The sequence below is a fragment of the Equus quagga genome, chromosome 5 (assembly GCF_021613505.1).
Source record: "Equus quagga isolate Etosha38 chromosome 5, UCLA_HA_Equagga_1.0, whole genome shotgun sequence".
NCBI classification, from domain to species: domain Eukaryota; kingdom Metazoa; phylum Chordata; class Mammalia; order Perissodactyla; family Equidae; genus Equus; species Equus quagga.
The window spans coordinates 128,688,424-128,715,452 of record NC_060271.1 but is presented as its reverse complement, the minus strand read 5'-3'; the positions used below and the strand labels follow the sequence as shown (position 1 = coordinate 128,715,452).

The window sequence follows — 27,029 nt, the reverse complement described above, 5'->3', positions numbered from 1 at the left end:
TGAGCCATTAAGAGACTAAAAGAATGTACTATTAATCAAATTGGGAGTTGGTTGATTTATCATTGTCAGTTTCAGGTTCACATTTTTCAAGTTTCCCTTTCAAAGGGCACTGGCAGAGGTGAGTACCCTTCTCTTTCCCGTGATCCTATGGTTATAAGAGGCACAATCAAACTTTTGCCGAGGGATCAGGAAGAATTACCTTCTGCTGATTGGTTTCATCCCAGCGGGACGTATGATGGACATGCATGAGTGTCAGCACCCATTTTGCAGGTTGTTTTCCACTTAGTCCCAGCTGATAACCTTGATCCCCGCTCTGGCTTCCTCCTTCCACTGATTTTATCGACTGAACTGTCAACTGTTCCTGGGAATAGTTTATTTCAACAGAAGACAGTGATTAGAGAAAAATGAGCTTAACACAAGAGGAAGGAAAATAAATGATGTCCTTTTATTAAGAAGCTTGCCATTTCTGATAATGCTAACAGATCTGGTTTGCTTTCTGTGAAAGTCTTGCTTTGCTATTCTTAATTTTATATAATAATCATGTCAAAAGAAATCATTTGAAATTTATAGGAACCTTAGCTTACTTTTGCATACTAATTCCATTCATGAATTACTTTGAAAGTTTTTTTTTAATTGATAGATACAAGTTTTTAAATCATAAGGCAGACTATTGGTGGCTATTTTCTGAATTTTTCATATGTGTAATCTTCTCTTTTTTCTCATCCATCTGCAAGTCTGAATCCTAAATATTCCTTGTGTCCAATAATATGTAGTGCCAGAGGAACATTATTCTGGTGAGTAGCAGGGGATCGATCGTTTTTGCAATCCACTTAGCTCTGGATTTCAAGAAAGCAATCATGAGAAAAGAAGAGAAGAGAAGAGATGCAGTGCTGTTAAACCTTTGTGTCTCCACTTCTAAAAGGCTCCTCAATGTGCTAATCATCTCACATTTCCAATATTGCAACCTTTGCTTTGCTAGCCTGCCTTCATGTCAATTCTGTCTCTCTTGTCACTTGAAAATTGCCATGTGAAAATTGACTTTTATTGCTGCCAATTCACAATTTGTAGTCAGGGAGTGTGTGCGCGTGTGTGTGTGTATGTACCTCTTAGATCCATTCTGGCTTTTTATAAGATAGTGCTATTCCTCTGTAATTACTCATTCCCATTCAACCTCTTTGCCTAGCTGCTTCCATTGGAATAGATGGAGAAGGGCATTATCAGTGGAAGATTTAGACCCAACAAGTCCTAGCTGACCCATACACTTGTACAGATGGTGGCTCTCCCAAGAGGGCTTGGTCACGAGTGTGAAGGAAGCTTAAATCTAACCCACGTTTTCCTTATTAAGTGTTTCCCTGGGATTTTCTGGCAGGAGTGTGTCTGTGTCTGAAAATGTCCACCTAGAATAGGCATCTTTTTATTCTAATTTATGTAAAGGCACCATATAAGCTAGCAGTGCCCCACAATGAGGGCATAAGATGAGATTCTAGATGAAGAAAGTTAAAAAGTTAAATTATCTAAAAGTCCCCCAATCCTATTTGCATAATGATTCAAATAGTCTGCCTTTGTATTCCTATTGATAGATATTTTTTGTGATGAGAATAATTTCATTTTTATTAGTAGTTAATAACATCATGTAATTTACATTTGATTTGCATTGTTTATATATTTCAACCTAGACTATTAGAATTTAGTAAACAGATTCCATTAACTAGAATAAATAAACAGCTCTTTGTATGTGATAGGCATATAATTAGGGCATTGTTCAGTTTTTATTTAGGAAAATACTTTTTCAATATTATTAAGTGTAAACATTGCCTTAACTATACCTCTAGACATATTTGCAAAGAACATTAATTTGATTTGTCCTCTCTAAATATCTGATAGTATTCATTTCAATTGATTATGTAGAAAAATGTCCTCAAAATAATCTCTTAAAAAAGACTAAAACTACTTGGGTTTTTATGTAGTTAAAAAATCCAAAGTTATATATATGAAGCATAGATATGATTACATGTAAGAGGCTTTTTTCTTACTTTCATGAGTTTGAAATCCTAGTTGTCTTACCTTACTATAAATAACCTTCCTCCAACCTTGCCTCAGCAAGATGGTGGAATAGGAGGTTCCTCACTCATGTCACCCCTCAGTAACAATAATTTGGGAGCCATTCACAGACAAAGGTGATTTTGTGGGAGCTTAGGAATAAAGGTAGGAAACATGTGAAAACCTAGTGGAGTCTAAGACTGAGGAGGGCCTTTTCAAGCAGACAGATCCATGCCCCAGTAGCTGACCCACTGACAGTGGTCCCGGCTACAGACACAGAAAGAGTTCCACGCTCCTCTGGACTTGTCTAAAGCCCCATTTGGCTTGGGTCCAACCAGCAGCCCCATACACCAAGAGATTTAAGAAAAGTCACACCTGCCTGTGACTTGGGTAGTAGGCACACAGACTGAGTCCTGACTGTGGACTCTAAAGCAGCCTGTGACCCAGCTCTAGCCCCCTATGGTCTGGGGGTCCCTGGAGACAAGCCTGCTGAACTCAAGAAAATATAATAATTGTAAATATACATGCATTTAACATTGGAATATCTAAATACATAGAACAAATATAACAGGACTGAAGGGAGGAATAGATAGCAATACAATAATAGTAGGGGACTTCAATACCACAATTTCATCAATGGATAAACCATCCAGACAGAAAAATCAATAAAGAGACACTGGACTTGAATTACATTTTAGACCAAATATACCTAACAGTCATATACAGCTCATTCCATCCAACAGCAGCAGAATACACATTCTTCTGAAGCACATATGGAACATTCTTCAAAATAGATCATCTATTGGGCCACAAAGCAAGTCTTAAAAAATTTAAGAAGATTGAAATCATATGAAGTAACTTTTCCAATCACAATGCTATGAAACTAGAAATCAATACAGGCGCAAGAGTGGAAAATTCACAACACACTTAATGGACAACAAATGGGTCAAAGAAGAAATCAAAAGGGAAAACAAAGTATCTTGAGACTAACAAAAATGGAAACACCATACCCTCAAACTTACGAGATGGAACAAAAGCAGTTCTAAGAGGACAGTGTATAGTGATAAACATCTACATTAAGAAGAAGTAAGGGTCTCAAATAAACAACTTAACACTATACCTCAAGGAACCATAAAAAGAAGAACAAACATAGCCCATCTTTAGCAGAAGAAAGGAAATAATATAGATGAGAGTAGAAGTAATGAAATAGAGACTAGAAAGACAATAGAAAAGATAAATGAAGCTAAGAATTTTTTTCAATAAATAAAATTGACAGATTTTTAGGTAGACTAACAAAGGAAAAAGAAGACCCAATTGATAAAATTATAAATGAAAAGGGAGACATTATATCTGACACTACAGAAATACAACAGTTCATAACAGACTACTATAAAAATAGGCCAACCAGTTGGATAATCTAAAACAAATGGATAAATTCCTGGAAACATACAACCTACCAACACTGAATCATGAAGAAATAGAAAATCTGAACAGATCACTAATGAGTAAGGTAATGGAAGCAGTCATCAGAAACCTCCCAACAAAGACAATCCCAGGACCAGATGGCTTCACTGGTGAATTCTACCAAACACTTAAAGAATTAACAGCAATCCTTCTCAAACGTTTCTAAAAAACTGAAGAGAAAGAAACCTCCCCAAACTCATTTTACAAGGTCAGCATTAACCTTATACCAAAGCCAGATAAAGACACTACAAGGAGAGAAAATTATGGGCCAATATCCCTGATGAACACAGATGCAAAAATCCTTAACACAATATTATCAAGCCAAATTCAACAGCACATTAAAAGGATCATTCACCATGATCAAGTGGGATTTATCCCTGGGAGGCAAGGATGATTCAACATCTGCAAATCAATAAACATAATACACTACATCAACAAAATGAAGGATAAAAATCATATAATCTTGTCAATAGATGCATTTGACAAAATTCAACATCCTTTCATGATAAAAACTCTCAACGAATTAGGTATGGGAGAAATATAATTCAACATAATAAAAGCCATATGTGATAAGCCTAGAGCTAACATCGTTCCCAACAGTGAAAGTTTGGAAGCTTTTTCTCTAAGATTAGGAACAAGACTTTTCAACATAGCACTGGAAGTTCTAGCCACAGCAACAAAATTATTAGTCAATGGGATAAAATATTTGCAAACGATATATCTGACAAGGGGTTAAGATCCAAAATATATAATGAACTCATAGAACTGCATGGCAAATACAATTAGTAATAATAATAATAATCCAATTTAAAAATGGTCAAAGAACCTTACTGGATTTTTTTTTTCAAAAAGACATACAAATAGCGAACAGGTACAAGAAAAGGTGTTCAACATTACTAATCATCAGGGAAATGCAAATTAAAACCACAATGAGGGATCACCTCATAACTGTTGGGATGACTATTATTAAAAAAGTCAAGAGATAAGTATTAGCAAGCGTGTAAAGAAAAGAGAACACTTATACACTGTGTTGAGAATGTAAATTGTTTCAGTCCTTATGGAAAACAGGATGGAGGCTCCTCAAAAAATTAAAAATAGAACTATCATACAACCCAGTAATCCCACTACTGGGTATATATCCAAAGGAAATGAAACCAATATCATGAAAAGGTGTCTGCACCCCTATGGTCATTGCAGCATTGTTCACAACTGTCAAGATATAGAAACAACTTAAGTATCTGTCAAGGATAAATGAATAGTATCTGTCAAGGATAAATGAATAGAGAAAATGTGATGTGTGTATGTGCATGTGTGTGTATGTATGAATGTATGCGTATGTATACATACGACAATCAAATATTATTCAGCTGTAAAAAAGAAGGAAACCCTGCCATTTGTGACAACATAGATGAACTGGAGGATATTATGCTAAGTGAAATAAGCCAGACACAGAAAGACAAATGCTGTATGATCTCACTTGTATGTGGAATCTATAAAAGCCAAAACTCATCAAAAGATCAAAAGTCGATCTACGCGTAAAGTACATCGGTAGTTACCAGGGGCTGGGGAGTCGGGGAAATGGATCATTGTTGGTCAAAGAGTACAAACTTTGAGTTATAAGATGAGTAAGTTCTGGGGATCTTATAACATGGTGACTATAGTTAACAATACTGTGTTGCATATTTGAAATTTGCTAAGACAGCAGATTTTATATGCTCTCACTACACCAAAACAGATAAATAAAAGGCAACTATGTGAGATGATGAATATGTTAAATAGCTTGATTGTGGTAATCATTTCACAATGAATATGCATATCACACCATTATGTTGTACACCTCAAATGCATACAATTTTTATTTGTTAATTATACCTCAATAAAACTGGAAATAAATAAAAATAATTTAATCTATAAAAAAACCCAAACAAACCTTGCCTCACTCAGACTTCACTTCAAATTCCAGTTCAGCCTCTTGCTAGTTGTATGATCTGGCTTATTTACCCTTATCAAGCCTCCTTTTCATCTTTCAATAAATGGAATTTAAAAAATACTTTCATATTTTGTGCTGAGAATTACACGACATAATGCATTTGGCTGTCTACCACGTCATATTACACACTTAATAAATGGAGCTATTAATTTTGAAAGATTTTATTTTTCAAAACCTAGTTGACATTTAGGGTTGATAGATTTAGCAAATAAAAAATGGAGGATGCCCAGTTAAATTTGAAAATTAGGTAAACAACAAATAACCGTGAGTACAAGTAAGTCCTAATTATGATATGGAACATACCTCTACTAAAACATTATTTGTATGATTTAAGTTTCAGGTTTAACTGTGCCTCCTATATTTTATCTGGCAACCCTACTTATATCTCATGTTTTCCATGAGACTATTTCAGATCCCAAATTAATGAATTCAGCAATATTAATTCCCTCTTTCTTCCCTTCTAGCTATGCTTGCACTTACCTAAAACATTTTATGGTGCTTTTCGTAGCCTGTGTCTACCTCCTTGTTGACTTTGCGAACGACTGAAGGATAAATATTATGCCTTATTCATCATTATCCCTCCTCAGAATGAGCAGGTTCTTCCCTTCTCAAACGCTAAACCATGCCCGCTCAGGCCAGTGATTCTAAAGTACTAAATTTACATTCATTCCCCTTTCCTTCATAAGTGAATTTTTTAAAAAACAGATTCTGGAAAAATATTCATTTTCGAGTACTGATACACTCTGCTAGTTAAAAACTTTGTAACTCCAAATTTACAAAACACACGTTATACATTGTAATTTGCAAAAAAAGTATTCTTTCCATTTTGAAGATATTCTTTCCTTTAAAATGTTATTCCCTGGTTGATTTAAAATTATTTGACTTATTAAAATTCATTGTGCTCTTGCTTTCCAACACTAGGATAAAGTGAAATACAGCTAGAATACTTTCAAAAGATAATTTATTTGCAGCACCCACTAAAAAAGATCTAAATGCTTTTTAGTCTAAAAAACAAGAAGTGTCTCTAAAGATTTTCAGAGCAAACAAAAAATATTAGAACACTACTACAGCTGAGGAATATCATGTAGTTTTTAAAAATTCCTTGGAGTGCCCTTATAAAATTTTCAAGAAAAAGCTTAAGCAGAGCATTTCTATCTGTTATAATCCCTCAACAATCTGACTTAGATCTTGTCCTTTTCCTCACGAATAGACTGCAGTCATCTAAGCACAGACATTATTAAGCAACATCCTACGCAGAACTTCTCAATGGTTCCCTGTTACCTGTTCTAAACTGCTCAATGCCAAAACAGAGTAGGGTGACCATACAATCTGTTTTCAAAACTGGAAGATTTTGAGAATGAAAAGGGTAATAAAAACAATTTAAATGATATACTTACAAATCATTATGTTGTATACCTAAAATACATGTTATATGTCAATTATATCTCAGTTTAAAAAAAAAGGTACTTATTGATTGACAAAACAGCAAACCTAAAAAACAGCTCTATTCAAATTCTGTTCTTAAACTAATTTTAAGTAAACAAAAATGTATCCACAATAAAGCAAGTTAAAAAATAAACTTTGTATTGTTTAGAACATGGCAGTAATATAACAGTAATAGTCTTGGAACATACTCAACATACTATAATCAGTTTTTTAGTCGTAACTGTCATTAATTGCATGTTAGTGGTATTTTATTGCCAAAGTACATTTTTTCCATATGGTTTTAGTATTTAAGCATTTTTTTCATAAAAAATTACAATCTTCTTCAAAGTTGCACTTAATTGAAAAAATAATATTTTTTCCTCCTTCAGCGTATGCTTCTCTGCAGGCCATATTCTTAATTGAGAAAATATTATCTTAAAGTGCTGAGATAATTGGTAAGTTCAAAGTAAACTCTATTAAAAGAAGATATTCTCAATTCTATTATTCTTTGTAAGATATACACAAATATTTAGTTCCTAATATGTTCAGGGAAACTATACTTTTGCTTCTATTCAGTGTATCTTTCTTTGAACATTTTTTTATTGCAGTAACATTGGATTATAATATTATACAGCTTTCAGATGTCCTTCGTAATATATTTGGAATTCTCTGTAGATTACATCAAGTTCACCACCCAAAAACGAATTATGGTCCATTACCACACATGTCAGCCTAATCACCCCTTTTGCCCTCTCCCCACCCCCTTTCCCCTATGGTAACATCAATCCAATGTCTGTTGCTATGTGTTTGTTTGTCATTGAACATATTTTTATAAAACAAAACTTGTCAAAATAGTTGTGTCTATGACTTTTTTAAAGGTTCTACCAAATTACACCTTGAAGGATCATTAGCTTTTTAACTTTCATTTTACACCTATACAGAACATAAAGTTAACTCTTAAAAATAAGAGTTCCATCAGAAGATTGTTTCTAAGAGTCAATACATTTCAAAATGCAATATAGAATTCAAAACTGAAATCCTCTGTATCATTTTCGCTCACAAAATTAAATTTATTCAACTTATTACCTGCTTTTGTAGAGAGAATTTTCAATGTCTTCTTATTTGCAAGCTTTATTTTCAATAAATATAATTTTCTAAAACCATAAAAACTGAAGTTTTTTTGGCTCTTAAAGTTGATATATTCACTTCCTCTTTTTTTAAAAAAATCTCAACTGCATTGGCCTGTCCCCAATTTTTCAGTGTTCATGAGTCATTTGTTCTTGTTGTTCTTCAAATTAACCCCTTAAACATTATCTTAGAGACATACAAGAAAAATAGAAAGTACGAATGTTTGTGATTTCTATGATCGATGCAGTAAGAACAGCTAGATGAGTATTAACTGCTGCCTAACTAACTCTCACAAACAAACATTTATATGTTAGCTACAGAGGGTTTTTTTCCCCTGAAATCTCTTAATTTTCTCTGTAAGCCAATGAATACAATCAGGTGACAGAATTAAATTACATATATGTATCAAGTTTTCTGGTCTAAGGAATTCCGGGGATTGGCTATCATTGAAATATTTTGGTATGCACATAGATCATAAAGGGACTTGAATAATATTCATAATTTCATACTATGTTTAAAGCTGAAATTAATCATAGATATCATCCAAACCCACATTTTATAGATGAAGATACTGAGGATGAAAATTTGAATAGCTCCAACGAGTTGACTCCTAACAAGGTAAGATTGGAAGGCCCATTTAATGCCCGGTCTCTTAGGACGACTTTCTCCTCTTTCTCACTCCTCCTACTCCCCTCATTTTCATGGGCTCAGTCTGAGCATTGGCGTTACCTAAACTACTCAAACTCTGAAGCTGTATAAAGGCTCTGATCTCTTCTTCCTTTCCTTTCTCTCAAATACAAACACTGTGTTTTAATGTGATTTAAACATTTTACCCTCTACTTTTTCCTCAAATTCCTCTTGCATCACTTCCATTCCCAATGTACTTAGATTACAGGGATCATTAAAAGTGTTCTACGCCCTGACTGCATATCCAATGCTTTAATTATTTTTTAATTACAGGTTTGCATGAGATTCCTTACTCAGGGAATAAGGACTCTTCTTCCACAAGGTTGATCATAGCTTGTCTATTTTTTAAATAGCTCTATATGTGATTTTGATGTAAATCCGATATTCTAACCAATTTATCTCCCTATCTTATACTTCTTCTTACTTCTCTTTACATTTTTTGTTTCCATTTTCTTCCAAAACACTTAGAAAACTCTGTCCATGAGACCGCTGAGTGCTAGGCATCTCAAGAAAAAATAAATCATACAACCAACCACTCTGATTGTTGTCATTAAAAATCTATGGTCTTTCTCAAACACTGACTTAAAGTTCCCACTCTCAAATTCCTTTTCTTTTCTAGTAATTTTGCTCTTCTGTTCTCTCAACCTGCTTCTTCAATTATTTAATCGACCAATTAACTACCCAGCATCCTCCCTTTCTTTTACCAGGTGGACTTTTCTCTGATTTCCTCACACCTCGCAGATTTGCATCTGCCCCTTCCTTTTATCCTAGCAGAAGGAGAGAGATCCATTCTTCAAACTAAGACTTGTGCTCCGGGTTCCTTGTTATCCCAGTTTCACAGAGAACTTACCTTTTCAGTTGTCTGCTCTACTAGCCTCTGTCTTCTGCCTCTCAGCGTCCACTGATCCTTCCCAAAGGCATTTACAGATCAGTATGGTCTTTTTCTTCTTAAAACACTGCCCAGGACTAAAACAACCACAACTACTTTTAGTCAGTGCCCCACTCTAGCTTTCATCCTCTCTCTTCTTCACAATTTCTTAAATTTTTAGTGAAATTCTTCTCTTAGACTGCCCCAATAAACTCTTTGATTTCAAATCCTTGTATTTTCCCTTAGTGGCATCTCACCTGCTGATCACCATCCTTTTTCAGAAATTTCACTTTGGTTCCCACGAAACCACTGTCTCGGGGCCTTCCACTTGAAATCCTTTTGTGTATTCTATCTTTTGTTTATTCCACTAAATCTATTAAATCAAAGTTTCTCAGAATACCATCCATGCTCTCTTCTCATCTGTCTCTGCATCTCTTTTCTCTCACATCACCTTTAATCTAATCAACTAAGAGTCAGCCTCAAATAAGAGAAGGTGATTTCCTTAAGGTCAGTGATACACATCTGACATATGTCTTACACAGTAACTAGTAGACCGTCTAATACATGGTAAGAATCTATTAAATGTCTTTTAAATAAATGAGTATCCACTCTGGATACAATGAAGCAACCTTATTTACTATTTCTTTGTAATTTTCTCAAACTGTTGATTTTCTCACTTATAAAATTATTTTGACTGTTTAAATCCTTTCAAGCTTGTCATGAAACTTCAATAAAATAATTTATGCCACGCATTGTGCATAACTGATCCTGTTCAGTTTGCACACTTCCTTTACTCACAACTGAGAGCAACATAGTCCATTAATGTTCAGCTTCATAGAGCAGCTGACCAACAGGAGGGAAGGCAGCTAGGCTGGGAACTGAAGAGACTCGAAAGTGTAAGAAGAGGTGGAGACTATGAGAGCCAGTCATCTTTACATGGAAAAGATATTTGCAGAAGAACAAAACTCACTCATACAAAAATAAAGGATATAAACCATCATTTGGTTTGGGCATGTATTCAACAGCTTTTCTTATAAGACCTAGCCTGTTTTATGGAGCAATCTGGAAAGGATATTAACTATTGATGAGGTATTTAGAGAGCCAAGAAGGTGAAGAAGATAAGATATTGCTGATACGAGGTAGCAGCTGAGTACAATGGTTTTCTTCTTCAAGTCAATAAAAAACACTCAATAGCAGAAAAGTCAGTAATCCGGATTGATTGGAACCAGACCCTGTTTTAAGAAAAACAATCTTAGCAGGCTGAGCAGCTGCTCACTGTGTGTCTTCTTATGGAGCAATAGAGATGAGAGGAAATAGCACGGCCCTAGAAGTGAGGAAATCATCTCTGATTTCTCTGAGACTGTCTCCTAGTATGTAAAATACTGAAATTATACCACACGATTCCAAAGACCCCTTACAGCTCTGAAATCATAGAACTGTATTTCTGCAATTAGCCCCTTCCCAAAGAGTAAGTCTTAGTAGGACTGCCATGGTAGTTTCCTTCACCTTATTCTACTACCAAGGAAATCAATGACGTAGATGTTTTGCTTAACATCAGAGATTAAGGTGATACTTTATTATAAATACCTAGAAGAATAGCTCCTAAATTACACTTATAGCAATGACCTGAATTTTTCCTTTTATTTCTAATAACATGTACATTAGTAGTGTGTTTTATACTTGAAATTTGCTAAAAGAATAGATCTTACCACATGCAAAAACATGGTAACTAGGTGAGATAATGTACACGCTAATTCATTTGATTGTGGCAATCATTTTGCAATGTATACCTACATCAAAACAACCACTGTACACCTTAAATATATACAATTTGTCAGACGTGCTTCAAAAAAGCTTGAAAAACAAAGAAGTACTATATTCTGGAAAATATCATCCTTTCTTGTAAAGTATTGCCTATAAACCAGTGCTTTACCTGAGCCTTTAATGGCCTTATCCAACTTTCCATCAGGCTAGCAGCTTCTGTGTGTATGGTATGTGATATAATCAGCAGAGTCCAAGTTACTGCCCAACTGCACCTCTGTGGCTATAAAACGCATCCTTTGGGCTGATGTGATATTGTCTGGGCTCACATGGAACAAAAGCCCTACAAGTCCTCAGATAGTGGTGCTAGCTAGGCCCCGACGACAGGAAAGGCAAAACCATGCCCAGAATATGTGAAATGCTGGTTCTTCTAACACAGAAAATGTCCTGTGTGAATAATTTGCCAACAGGAAGCCTGTTGGTCTTTTGAAAGATAATGTTGTTTAGGGGATTCGGTATTGGTCTTTGCTCCAGGCAGCTTGGATATTTGGTGACACCAGTGGCTAATCAGTCTTGATAAGTGGGAGTTCATATTCTTGGACCTATACATAGCTTCCATGGCTACTTAATATACAAGTCCATTGTACAACGCTGGGGTGATCAAGACAGACTAGTTGAACTTTGATGGCTGTGTCATTTTGTCCACTTGGTTGTGGGGATTAACTGACTTTATGACTTGGTGGGTCTCACAAAGCTCAGCGTATGATGGGCATTTACAGTTGCATGGTCATTTGATGACTCAAAGTGAGGCCCTTTTACTCTAGTAGAACCTGATAGCATGCCAACAGCTATTTTCAAATATAATCTCCGATGCAGTTGTCATGATCTTACTAGGGTTCTAGGAACTTTAGTAGTGTGCTATGATTCTCCCACTGGTGCTTATAATAAATCCTTCAAAACGTCTTTCCCACCAGTGATACTTGTAAGTACCATGGCATCTACTGGATCATATGGGCCAAGCATCAGGGCCACTTGTACCATAGCCTGCATCTACAGCAAAACCTTTTTCCTTCTCTGACCTCTTTTTAAAGCTGGGAAACTTTTATATCACCCAATATATGGTCAAAACAGTATTCCCAGGGTGAAATATAATATTCTACATCAAAAACTGAAAGCAACCCACCAGGAATTGTGCCTCCTTCCTTCTTGTGGGATACGCAAGGAACAATGTGTCTTTTACTTTTGGAGGATATTCTAGCATAACTCAGACCTCTGATCCCCCTAAAAATTTTATTGATATTGGAGGTCCTTGAGACCTGGTAGCATGGTAGCATTTATCTTGCACCCTCTGGAGGACAAACGTCTTACCAAGACCTCTAACATGCTAGCCATTTCTTTCTCATTTGGTCTGAATATATGAATATATAATTTCATTGATATAATGCACCACTATATTGTGTTAAGGGACTACAGAAGGTCTAGATCTCTTTGGACTATATTATGACAGAATTCAGGAGACTTAACAGACCTCTGGGCAAAAGTTGAATTATATACTGTTGTCACTTCCATGTGAATACAAACAGGTTTTAATCCCCTGCCATTTAACCTGAGATGTGATGCTGTTTTGTATTTTTCATCTTGTCTGAAATGGGGAGAATCAATTTAGAGGCTTCCACTTGGTCTCCCTCAATATTGTAGTGCTAATCCCAAAGACTAAGGAGCCACTTTGGTGTTTGTGCTAATAAACAAGTATGTCTATTTGTGGATTGTGTAAATGACCGGAGGATGGGTCTAGAATTCAATGGACCCACTGTGAGCCCAACATTGGGCAGGACTTCATTTATGACTTGACCCCAAAATGACCCCAACTTTCTAATAGAGCAGCCCTGATGATACTTTGGTCAACATTGCTTCTGTGTTCAATAGTGCTGAAAAGTTTGCAGTATTCCTCTTTACCTAAGTACAGTTCATCAAATAAATCATCATAGCTCCTTGGTGGTAACAACTAGGCAGGAATATCATGTACATGTGCAATGTTTCAGATTCTCTCCTCCTGGTGATCCAGTCTCTTCTGTTATCTATCTATTCTGAGTCTGAAATCTCACTCAAATTTTGATACTGAGAAAGGGATCTTACTTTTTATTGGGATGATGGCTTTCAGCCTCTTGATTATCCACCCTTGATTTCTTTTGATGGTACATATTGAGTCATACCTTCTTGGCTGCCCATATATTTTGATCCCAGGAATGCCATATTTTATTAATCATCTCTAACATTTTTAAGGTCAGGCCACCCAGCTGCCCCTCCAATTCTGCCACTCACTGCAATAATTATGACCACGTGGCTTCTGATGGTTGAGTGATACCTCCTGTCCTCTATTGTTATAGTGGTCTTGTCAGACCCATTGCCAACAGAAGTCCAGTTCTATGGCAGCATCTCCTACTGTTAACCTTGGCTTACGGAGCAGAGCCACCACTGAACTTCTAAGTGATGCTATTGCCCCTTACACCAGTGCATTAGATATTGCTTTGGTAAATATTGTATCCTTTGTGGCCACCATGTGCCACTTCTGCAGACTCAGAGGGTCTCTAGGAAACTGGGATTACATTATTTTCAGGAAAATCAGTCTGATGTTTTCATTTCGTTTGTCAGGATCCCATTCCACCTCAGCCAAGGCCTTGACCTTGGCATAGCAAACCTGCCTGTATTAAGAGTTTAAACTTCTTTTGGGCTCATTTATTCTTAAGATTAAGTTCTGGTACTCAGCATTCTCTGCCCTATCACTGTAGGAGATGAGGGCCCCTTTACATGCTATTAATGAAGCCCTCTGAATTTAACATTTAGCTTTGAATTGCCAATTAAATGATCTCGACTTTTTCAACATCTTTTTTTCCTTAGCAATAATTATCTTATATTGTTCTTACAGCTGCCATTTCACCCAGGTTTCTCAAATCCTTGATAAATCACACCAGCCAATGAATTTCTTTCACTGGTATACCATCTGAGTTCACCAGTGGGGATGTTTCAACAATTGAATTGCCACTTTGTGCCAAAGTCAACATGTGTTTTACTTACCACTTGCAATGGGGTCATCTCCCTGGCAGCTGGGTGACAGATGTTCCAGTTCCAAATTTCATCCCATAGCTTCTTTCTTATACCCCTGCCAGTTCCAATCATCAAAATTGAGTCCCCTGGGAAATAGAATCAGAACTCTTGAAATTAGATTCAAAGGGTGTCTTAGTCTGCTCAGGCTGCTATAACAAAATACCATAGCCTGGCTAGCTTGAACTACAGAAATTTATTTTCTCACAGTTCTGGAGGCTGGAAAGTCCAAGATCAAGATTCTTGCAGGGTTTGCTTTCTGGTGAGGTCTCTCTTCCTGGCTGGCAGAAGGCTGTCTTCTCACTGTGTCCTCACATGATGGAGAAAGAGGAAGCTCTGGTGTCTCTTCATCGTTTATAAAGATGCCAGTTCTACCAGATCAGGGCTTTGCCCTTATGGCCTCATTTAACATTAGCCACCTCCTTAAAGGCCCTATCTTCCATACAGACATATGGGGGATTAAGGCTTCAGCATATACATTTTAAGAGAATACAATTCAGACCATATCAATGTGTCAGGCTTTTATACTCCCCATCCATCAATCATTGAATGCAGGCCACTTGGGAATGTGTCATGGCCTTAGAAAGTTGGTTCCTTTCAGATGAGGCAATCTCCAAAGAAAGCTGACAGCTGAGGACTACCTGCCATTTGTACCTGAGTGGCATCCCCTATATGTGCCCCTGGAATAATTGCTTTCAGCTGTGAACCCCTCAAACAAGGCCATGACTCTTTCCTAGAGACAGCCTTCATTCCATAACCGGTTGAGAGGGACCAGTCGCCTTGCCCCAAGTCAGCACAATTCTGCAGGGCTCTCCCATCTCCCAAACCCCTGTAGGATTTCCTGGATCTTTGTTGTTTCTGCTTCACAGCGTCTTCTCTTTCTGCCAAGAAAGACTTTCCGCCTTCGCTCCCTACCTCAGATGCTGATCACTAGATTACTGTCCAGCAAACTTTCTGTATATTCTCTCCCTGGAGAACCCAACCAGTGCCATTGGAAATCAATAAATATACTTTAAAAATTGAGGGATTTTGAAGCAAGGAAGTTTTCTTGGTTGCACTTAGGTCTTTACATACTGTAAAATTGCATAAAACTCTACAATAATAGTAGCCAAAAGAAATATATCCACAAAATCTATATTAAGCAGGCAACCAAAATGCCATAAATATAAGATTATAATCACCTTTAAGTATGTATTGTGCAATGGTATCTTTTACGAAATAGTCTTTTTTATGAACCAGCACTTGGAAATGCAAAGTCAGTGAATTGCAATTCAGTGAATCACAAGCTTAAAAATTGAAATTCAAATTAAATACCTTCTCTATTCATAGCCATATATCATGCTGAAAATAATCTATATTTTTACTAGACAAGAATAATTTAAGAAACGCTTAGAGAATTGTTTAACCTAATATTTGCAATCGTGTTATATTAATATTATTAAAAAATTTCTCTCAGATATATCAGACTACACATAGTCACAGCAAAGCTATTCTGCATCAACATATATGCCTCCCTCAGTCTGATGATGAATATGATGTGGATGTTGAAAATTGATTGAACAAGAGTTCAATTCCTTTTCAGCTTCCAAAGTCCAAAGGTCATTGCATGCTGGGAAAATATTTTGAGTTGTTCAAAACTTTCCCATTACACAGAAAAAAATAATAAAAATCACTCAGGTCACCCAAATTCAGTGTTATTTATTTGAGACATATTCTGGTTTAATTCAGTTAGAGTTTTTAGCAGGTAGTATTGTTCAGTGCGTATGAACTCAGACTCTGATGTCAAATGAGATATTGAATTTTGGCTTGTCACTTACCAGTAACCTCCAGCAACTGAATCTCTGTAAGCCTCAGTTTCCTTATCTCTAAATCAGGATTGATCATAATAATGCATGTACCAAAGAGTTGTTTTTAGAATGAAATGAGATAATGGATGTAAAGTGATTAGCAGGGACCCTATCACACCGCAAGCAGTCAAGAAAGGTGAGCTGCTGTTATTATGGCTTCTATTTACCTGTTGGAAAATAAGTTGTATGTGAAAGGAGCTTTGGAAACTACAAAGAATTCTGTATAATTAAGGGTTTGTTAAACTACTATCTCCCAAGCCATAGCTCCTTGATTAATAATGAGAGCTAGTCTCTGTCCCTGTGCCAAGGGCTAATATAATTATATAGTAGTAATCTTCACAGCAGCCTTCAAATTAGACTTCATTTTCCCCTTTCTATGTATGAAAGATCTGAAAATCAGAGGAGTAAATGATGTGTTCAAAGTCAAACACTTGGCACATAATGTAATCAAGTGCCAAATTTATGTTTTTCTGAATTCAAAGTTTGCAGTTCCTTCCTTATACTATAATAGCTTTCTAAGAAAATGGTAAGAATAATGACAATTAACTGCATTATTCTCTAAAAGCGGTTTCAATGTCAACATTTAAAGATGCTTTAATTGGTGAATTTCTCGTGCCTTACATTCTCATGGCTTAATCTCAGAAATTTTCCACAAAGGGAAGTTATAGCTCGCTTGGCTTTGTGAGTTTTTATGCAGTCAAATTAATAATGTCCATGTTCTTAATCTCAAAGTTGCTGGCAATTTTGTGACTCATAATAAGACACTAAACCATCCACTGGCAAAATACCAAAAATGATGAAACTTGGATATTCATAGGTCTCTATTTTCAACACAGACACTTTACATGGTTTGCTGGTAAAATAGCAAATAAGAATTTAAACGTAGTCGTAAGAAAATAGCACTTTCTTGGTGTTATCTTTTCTGTTTGGCTTCAAGAGAAAGCGATTGACTGAGGAGGAAACAGAAATAAGGTCAAATATACCTGCTTTTTATAAAGGAAGGCAGAAATAGGAAAGTAAGAGAGAAGAAACTTTTTGAGCATTATCTAGAAGTTGGCTCACTGTAAGTCAGGCACAGGTGTTTTGGCAGTTTGCTGTAGGTAATGAGGATACCTGGCACCTACATAACTGTTAGAGGCTTCTGCCAAACTAAGATCCTGAGAGAGTCACGTGTTAACATTTTACAGACGCAATTTATACCTACCTATTATCAATCTCACAACAACTCAGGGAGCTGGATGGTAATAGCGTTTTCTTCTGTTTTTTAAAGAAGAATATAAGGCTAAAAGAGGTTAATATTTTTCTGAGTCACAAAAATAAGGGTTAAAAGAATAAGTAATCTCTCTCTCTCTGGGTCATATTCTGGATAAATCTTTACTCTAAAATAAGACCTATTTCTCTGAATATAATGACAAAGAGAATGGGCCAATCTAAATTTTCATGTATTTCATTTATATATATCTATCTATACCAATACATATCTACTTATTTGAAAAAGTCCTTGAAAACTCTAAAAACTAACTTTATTTAGATTCCTTCAATCCCCTTAGAATTTATGTTTCATCTACTCTTTAGCTCTGGATATGTAGTGTAGTAAGACATAACACAGAAGGAAAAATTCAATAATGACTAACAAAAATTATATATATATTTGGTATGATGTTAACTGTTAATTATTCTTCACTAAGTACTAGGGAATTGGTGAAAGTCTTACCTAGGAGTCATCAGTCATGTTTCTGCCTCTTGATTTCCGTTAGAAAATGCATAGTCTTTTGTTGTTCTATTTCTGGGGCTAATGCTACACATTCTGTGATTTTATATAGGACTTGGTCCAAAGCTGTTCTTTTACTTCCTGCTAACAACACTAATTTCTTAAATTAAGTAGGTTTTATAGTCTCTGTGACTATCAGTCCATATCTACAAATTAAATTTCAGGCTTTCACTTTAGTCCAGTAACTGTACTTCCAGATCCTGCTTTTTTCCAGCTGTCTCCCCTGAAATCTGCATCTTTTGGGTTCAGCTCAGCTCTTGAATCATTCATGACTAATGCAAGCATTATGTTAGGAGCCGTGTGTCCCACAAAGGCTGGGTCCCAAATTAATGCTGTCTTCATAGGAGTTGAAGTGTGCTCACCTTGCCTTTATCCTCTACTGTGCATTGCCCTTTTGGCAAGATTGATTGGACTTCTCTCTTGGTTACATGCGTAACCATTGCCTTCTTGAGATGCATGTTCTTGTATTAGGGCTGACACCCAGTCCCTGGCTTAGGTTTGTTCCTATAACCTAGAAAGGCAGATGCCTATCTTTTATAACCCCAGTTATCATCTGTACTTTTGCTGCCAAAAAGCTCTTTACCCAGAGTCACCATGCAATTAATCCCTGTGAACTTGAATATCTGCTGTTGTCAATATTTCTGCAACCATACCCATCCTCACATTTCACATGGAATAGAGCATTTATTTTTTAATGTCAGGTTAGATCATGGTTACTCCAACCTTTTGGAGAAAGATTTTAGGCTTCTGATTCTCCCTTTGGTACTAATCCCAAATGCATGCTAGGCCCCACATTCAAATTCTCTTTCTATTCATGCCAACATCCTTCCTAGTCTCCAATTTTGGTAATTTGAACTAAGCTGCATAAAAAGTTTGAAAATTCCTCTTGGGTCGTTTTAATAGCAGGTCAAATCTAGTAGTGGAGCAGAAGAATCCGCTCTGCCCTTTTTTCCTGTACTTTCCCAGATCCATCCCAGCTCCCTGATTCTTAACGCTCCATTAGTGAAAGGATAGATAGTTGATGATGATAGATAGACAGAAGTCGACAGACAAAATCGTTTTCTTTGTGTTCCATGAGAAAGCTAGTTTAGAAAACAAATAAATAAAAGTTCTCTTTGCCCTTTGTAACTCTATTCCAAAGAGGCCCTCTTTCATACCGTAAGCCCACTGGATGTTCTTTATCATTTCATTTTGCCTTTGATGCACAGCAAAGATTCTTCTCTCTGGGGATGGAATGATTGTCAGAACTTTATAATTCTCCTGCAGAAATTCAAACCAGAGTATTAAGAATAAAGAGAAAAAAGGGTCGCCCTGTCTTCAGGGAACTTAAGATATACTGAAGTAGACAGTAAAGAGTGAAAGCATGACTGTCCATTAACACCAGGTGTCCTTCAGATGTTTGTGAACTTTATTTTATCTGTCCTTACATTGATGTATATTGTCTTGTCCTTATCACACGTGGATCCAGGATGGACCTGACAAATGCCCTGAGGAAGGAAGTTGACCGCAGATTGGTGTTCCAGTAAATGGAACACTATAGTGTGAGGTCTTTGTGTAAAGTAGCCAGAAAAAAAAGAACATAAAAAAGAGCATGCAAGCTGAGTCCCTAGAGACAGATGAGAGACAAGCAGTGGAAAATAAGAACATTTTTTAAAATCCGAGTTATAAGTACCTGAACAATAAGAGGCAATGAAAACATTCCGAAGAAAGGAAACACTGGAATAGACTGGGAAATGCATGTGAAAGGTAAAATCTGAAGAAGGGCTCCAAGAGAACCATCGCCACAAAAGCCAGAGTGCCTCCAAGTTGCTTTAACTGGACATTAGTTTCTAACCAATGTAAAGTTCAAACTATGGGTCAAAATTGTGTTTCTATTTTCCCCACACATCTCTGTCTTGCATTTGCCAAGACAACTAATACACATGCCTGTCTATTCATGCCCAGAATGCTAGAAGTAATTTCTAGATGATGTAAAGTCATTGTGTTTCTCATATGTTGGAAGTTTAGGAGAGTCTCAGGATTTATTGACAAAGGAATGTCTAGTAAGGGAGTCAGACTGGATTACCTATCTTGCAATTTGTGGATGAATATGGAATAAAAATAAAAATGGCAAAGTCTCCTATCTTTAAAATCACAGAATACCAGAGGTGGAAAGGAACTAAAACACTTATAAATTCAGCCTTTTAAAAAGTAAAGAATCAGTACAACTAGAAGGACCTACAACTAGAATATACAACTATGTACTGGGGGGCTTTGGGGAGAAAGAAAAAAAAGGGAAGAATCTTGAAGATGTGATTCTGACTTACTTTGGTTATCCAGCTTCCATTTGACTATCTTGAGGAGCAGGGGTAGCTCCTCACTCTTTACAATGTTATATCAACACCTGCTTCCTATAATCTCTGTCCACGTGAGATTTATGGAACAAGACAGCACTCGGTATTTTCTCATCCACATGACAGCCATTCAGAGATTTGGAAGCATATCTAATGCCTCTCCTGAATCAACAATACATCCAGATATTCCAGTTCTTTCTATGATTCTGCCTATATGTAGACTTCTCAATACTTCACCATCTTAGGCACCCCTGGTAGTTTTTCAGTGTCCCTGCATTTGTAGTGTCTCACCACTCAGTCATGTCTAAGATTTAATCACCAAGACAGCTATTCAAGACCATGCGTGTTCCTTGTGTGTTTGTTTTGATAGTGTAAGGAAATGTGGAAACATTTGTTCTTAGGAGATAATGTCAGAAGTAGATCTTTACGCTTTTCTCTAAGTGGGCTCATCTTTCTAATCTAACTCATTTGTTATACTGGAGCACAAGGAGGTAGAAAAATAAAATTCTTAAAGTTGTTGAAAAGGTGACGCTGTCTCAAAGTAGAGATAATTTGCTTTCGCTCTAGCATACAATATGAGAGGAAACTACCATGGACTTAAGTGAACGGGTTACAAACTGCACCTACTATTATGCTTTATACCCACTAGTACTCTATACATGTTTGGTTGAGATGTAATAATAGAGTCTATGACCTTGGGATGCAGTGAAGCAAGAACAGCATGAGTTACAAAATCAAGTAAGAGTGCGTTTGAGTCTCTTCAACAGCATCTTTCAGCTGCGTGACATCAGTCAAGTTAGTTAACCTTTCTAAGTTTCATATATGTAAAATAGAAAGATAGCACCTTCCAGTAAGATTGAAATATACAAATAGGGTCCATATTTAAATATGTTACACACAGAAGATGCCGCATAGTAGAGTGCTATTGTATCTGATGCAGTTATTGCAATGATGAATTTGCTTATATCTGTTTGATATGTCTTTGACCTTTCATGTATACGAGCATATACAGACAACAGTTATACATGATACCAGCATACAGAATGTATAGATGCAATAAAAGTCTAAAAATCAAGATTGTTGTATACAACTTCCAAAAAGTGGTTAATAAGCCTTTGCTTTAGAAATGAATTTGGAATATATTAATTCACTACTCATTACAATTTATAACTAACTTGAAAGGAGTGGCCATAACAATATTAGGGAATTGAGTTATCCAAGTGACAGAACTAATCATTTACAAGGTAATTCGATGTCATTCACTGATGGGATACAATATATTGAATTTGGTAAATCAGGAAGTGAGAAAAAATATGGCTCAATGTAATAAATATATTATAAGGCTTAGGAGAAAATTTCCTTGATCAAAGAAGGAGTGTTTCCTGCTTTTAAGAGCTGATTACACTTTTACATAGTTTTACATTAAGGGAGTAACCACTTCATCAACCAGATTAGGGAAATTGGGCCTAGAGATTAATGGAGTGACAAATGTTTCAGTCAGAGTTCTTTCATATGAATTATATTCCAAATTCAGTCACTTAGTTGAGTATAATATTGGACAAGTAAATTAACTATGATGATTCTTAATTCCCTCAGCTATTTTATGGAGAAGATAAACTTACCTTCACAACACCTCATTTAAAATTACTTAAAGGATATAATGAAATAATATATATGAATGAGTATTGTGGCTTTAAATTGGCTATAAAATATCAGGTGCCAGTGTAATAATGAGAATGGAATATTTCATAAATGTGCTTTGATGATTGCTTATTCATATGGAAAAAGTCATATTAGATTTCTGCCTCACATCATTAAGAAAAATAAATTTTAGTATGGTTAAAACTTAAGGTAAAAGAAAAAACTTTAAAATTTCAGTATGTTAAAAGGAGTTTAGACTTCCTCTTCTGGACAAGATGAAGTAATAGATATCTGATCTAACCTCTAGGAAAAACACACAAACGAAGACAAAATATAGGGCACAACAGTTTTTTGTTTTTTTTTTTTAAGGATTGGCACCTGAGTTAACAACTGTTGCCAATCTTTTTTGTTTTCTTATTATCCCCAAAGCCCCCCAGTACATAGCTGTATATTCTAGTTGTGAGCACCTCTGGTTGTGCTATGTGGGACGCTGTCTCAGCATGGCCTGATGAGTGGCGGCGCCATGTCCGCGCCCAGGATCTGAACTGGCGAATCCCTGGGCTGCCGAAGCAGAGCGAGCGAACTTAACCACTCAGCCATGGGGTGGCCCGGGCACAGCAGTTTTGAAGATGCTGGCAAGTGAGCAATATAGGACATTGATCCCTGAAATACGAGAAACAAATGAAGCTAGTCATATAAATAACCTAGCTTATTGCCTTATGAGAGTTATCAAACTGTGGTACAGGGAAGAGGAACCCAAGCAGAGTCCAGCTGACTATGAGTTAAAGAAATGAAGCTGAGTCCAGGAGACCACAGTGGCTAGACTTTGCAGCACAAAGCACCAAAGATGACAAAACTGCCTAGACTGAGAATTCCAGACATCAGCACAGAGCAGTTCTGGGGTATCTAGTAGAGTATAGATCAGCAATTGCATGTGAGTAAATTACTCAAGGCTGGGGAAAGAATCATCAGATCAAATGAGAAGGAATCATACCTGTGTTGACACAGGGTTAGAAATAGTGCCTGTTCCCACTAGTCAGAATGATAAACTTCATGATTTGTCTAGCATTGGTTAGAGTACTCAGAAGATCCTTGCTTTAGTATTGAAAAATAATTAGTCCTAGGCTAAATATGGTTCGCTTCCCATTTAAAAATCTTAAAATCAAGTCCTGAAAAGATCAAACTGTTTTAAAATAACATAACTACATCCAAGAACAAAAATCAAGAATTTTTATAGGCAAACAAAAATACCCAGCACTCTACAGTGCATAATTTACAATGTATGGCATCCAATTAAAAATTATCAGGCATGCAAAAAAAAGTAGGAAAATGCAAATCATAATAAAGAGGAAAATCAATTGATTAAAACTGTCCCATATCTAACAGATGTTAGGATTATTAGACAAGGAAATTAAAAGTTATTACAATTGTATTCCATATGTTTAAGAAAGTTAAATAGACATATGTATGTTACAGAACATAGAAAAGACAAAAATTAAACCTCCAGAGATGAAATTATAATGCATTAAATAAAAAAATACCATAGGTGGAATTAAAAGTAGACTAGACATTATTAAAAAAAAAAAAACCCAGAGAGAGAGAAAAAATGTAACAAAAAGACCAGAGTATCAGTGAGCTGTGGAAAATCTTCAAGCATACTAGAAAAGAAAGGTTGAGGACAGAAAAAACACTTAAATGATAGCTAAATATTTATTAAATTCAACAAAAACTATACAGCTTCAAGACAATCAATGATCTCCAAATGTAAGAAACTTCAAGAAAACTCCACAAACCCTCATCATAACCAAACTGTTCTATGTTTAAGTGATATAATAATATTGATTATTACTTAAAAATTTTTACATAAAAATTTTGTGAGGTATTTGAAACTCTTTAAAAGATCATCATGTTAAAAATAAGAACATGGTAGTGAGGGCTATATAACATATGTAAAACAAATGTATGTCAGCAATACTACAAAGTCTGGAATAAAGGAAAAAGAAATATAGCATTGTAAGTTTCTTACACTATAAGTGAACATATATAGCACTAGAATATAGACTGCCATAAGTTAAATATAAGCGAAAGTGTAAACTTCATAAAAAATCAATAATAAACACAAAACAAAGGAAATAAGTCAAAAAAGCAAGATGAAATGAAACCATAAAAAACAGAGTTAATGCAAAAGAAGGCAGAAAGAGAGGAAAAAGTGAACCAAGAACAGATGGGCCAAATAGAAAATAAATAGAAACATGATAGATTTAAACAAAACCATATCAATAATCACATTAAATGTTAATTGTCTAAACATCTTAATCAAAAGGCAGAGATTTTTACCAGATTATAAAATAAAAACAAAACCATCAAAAGACCTCTTTCTTTCTCTGTATCTATAACTTACAGAAGCTGAAATATGATAATATACATCTGAAATTTACAGGATGTTAATAAACCAATGTGACCTCAATAAAATCATTTAAAAAAAACAATAAAATATTATGAACTTTGTACCAACAAAATTTCACAACTAGATAAAATTGACAAATTCCATGAACTGCACAAACTGCCGAGGCTCACTCAAGAAGAACTAGACAACCTGAATACAACGTATCTACTAAAGATACTGAACATCTTCATTCGAAATACCTCCAAATTGAGGACAGTCCAAATATCTATCAAAATATGAATAAATGAACAAATGATGATATGTCCATACTATGGAATACTACTTACCAATAAAAAGGAAACAAGTATTGACACACAATACAATCTGATGCATCTCTAAATAATTATTCTCAGTGAAAGAAGACTGACAGACATATGCATGAATTTATATGAAGTGCAAAAAATAAAAAAAGAGGCAAACTAATAGTGACTTAAGATCAGAATTTGCCAGGGAATGGGGGTAAAGCTAGGGAGGGATTACCAAGGGGCACAAAGAAAGATTTTGAGGTGGTATATATATTCATTATTTTGATCACAGTGATTTTTTGGGGGTACACATCTATGGCAAAACTTATCACATTGTACACTTTACATATGTGCAGTTTATTTCGTGTAACTAACTACATTCCAATAAAGCTGTTAAAAATCAAGATTTAAATGTATGTAGAAGGATCATGAGAAAATGGAAAATTTCTGAAATCAGAGGCCTAAGAACCTAATCGTGGCATGTAGTAAAAATTCCACTCGTAATAATAAGGTGGTAAACAGTGAAAATTTGTGAGGTGTTATGAGTGGAACTTGCATGTAAATATCAAATCCGATCTCTAGTGTAGATCTGAACAGTAGTAAAACCAAACACAAAATGGTTATGAATGGAGCCACAGCCCTACTTGTTTCAGAAAACATGAATTTCAGAGGCAGCTCTTTACAGAATAAATTAAAAAGGAATCATAGCAAAGAGAAAGAGGATATCAACCAGAAATTTCAGAGAACTGCCTTCTAGAAAAAAATGATTTAGTATTTTAATTGGAATAACATTTTAAGAGACACATTATCTGCAATAGGATGGAAGAAATTATAAATACCAAATAGAAGTAGATATCTATAGTGATGAAATAAACTGAAATTATTATGAAATGAGCATAGAGATGGGAAAGATAAACCTAAAATACAAGAGCAGAACTAAAATTTTTAATGAAGTTTTATGAATAGAATATCTCAAAAAACATCAAATAAATTATATGAAGCACATATTTAATAAACTCATTAAGAACCAGAGAAACAGAGTTGAAAATGATTGGATGACAGATCAGAAGGACACAAAAAAGAAATCTAATCTAGTGACTAGAGTAGTTCATCAACAAGAAAAAAAAAATCTGTATTCAAGAATCAAAATTAACACTATTTAGAAAAATTATGAATATGGAACAATATCTGGGCATAGAGATCAAAATGGTTGACTATTGGCGCCAGTCCGGTGGCGCAGTGGTTAAGTTCGCAGGTGCTGCTTCAGGGGCCCTGGGTTCTCCAGTTCGGACCCTGGGTGTGGACATGGCACCGTTTGGCAAGCCATGCTATGGTTGGCGTCCCACATATAAAGTGGAGGAAGATGGGCGCAGACGTTAGCTCAGGTCAGCCTTCCTCAGCAAAAAGAGGAGGCTTGGCAGCAGATGCTAGCTCAGGGCTAATCTTCCTCAAAAAAAAAAACAAAACAACAACAAAAGGTTGACTATGTTAACAGCAAAAATGATAAACAGAAAACCACAGGCAAAAATATCCTATTTATATTTTTAATTTTAGGTCAAAGGGGAAAATGCTTTAATATGCAGGAATCAAAAATTACAGTTTGTCTTAAAGGAACAAAGATAACTAGACTCTCCATGTCAGTTAAAATTTGTAGGTTTAGAAACCAAAAAGGTTTTAGTTAACTTAATCAAGGGCTATTTTTGGATGAATATTATCACCTCTAAGTATTTATTTGTTGCTTGAGAAAAAAAAGCTTGGGAAGCAATAAAACAAAAGAAAAATAACCAAACTTTTTTATTAGCTTCACATAATTTGAAACTAGAAACTATAAATGCCAGTAGCAGAATGGAAAACGGCAAAACAATCTCATTCATGAACATAGATACAAATAATCTAAACAGATTATTAACAAACTGGGTTCAGAAGGATATAATCCTTCTGTGCTCCTTCCTCCATGCAAGGATTGTGTTTAACACTGAAAAACAGTATCATTCTCCATATTAACACATTACAGGAGAAAAACATGATAAGCTTATCTCAACAGATAAAGAACTCATGCAGCTGATAATATTAAAGATCCATTTATGATAAAAGTTTATCCAACCTAGAAAGAGAAGGTAACTTCCTTCACCTGATAAAAGATATTTATAAAAACCTATAGCAAGTATACTTAATGACAAATGTTAACTTTTCTTTTGAGAGAGAAAAGATAAAGATATCTAGTATCACTAGTTCTATTCCATATTGGGCTAGGGTTCCTAGTTGGCGTAAAAGGATGCAA

General features: G+C 35.5%; 1 pseudogene; it reads right to left on the bottom strand.

Moving 5' to 3' along the window:
- The window catches only part of LOC124239698 (Y-box-binding protein 1-like), a 41,774-nt pseudogene that overhangs the window by 6,911 nt on the left and 7,834 nt on the right, over positions 1–27,029 (bottom strand).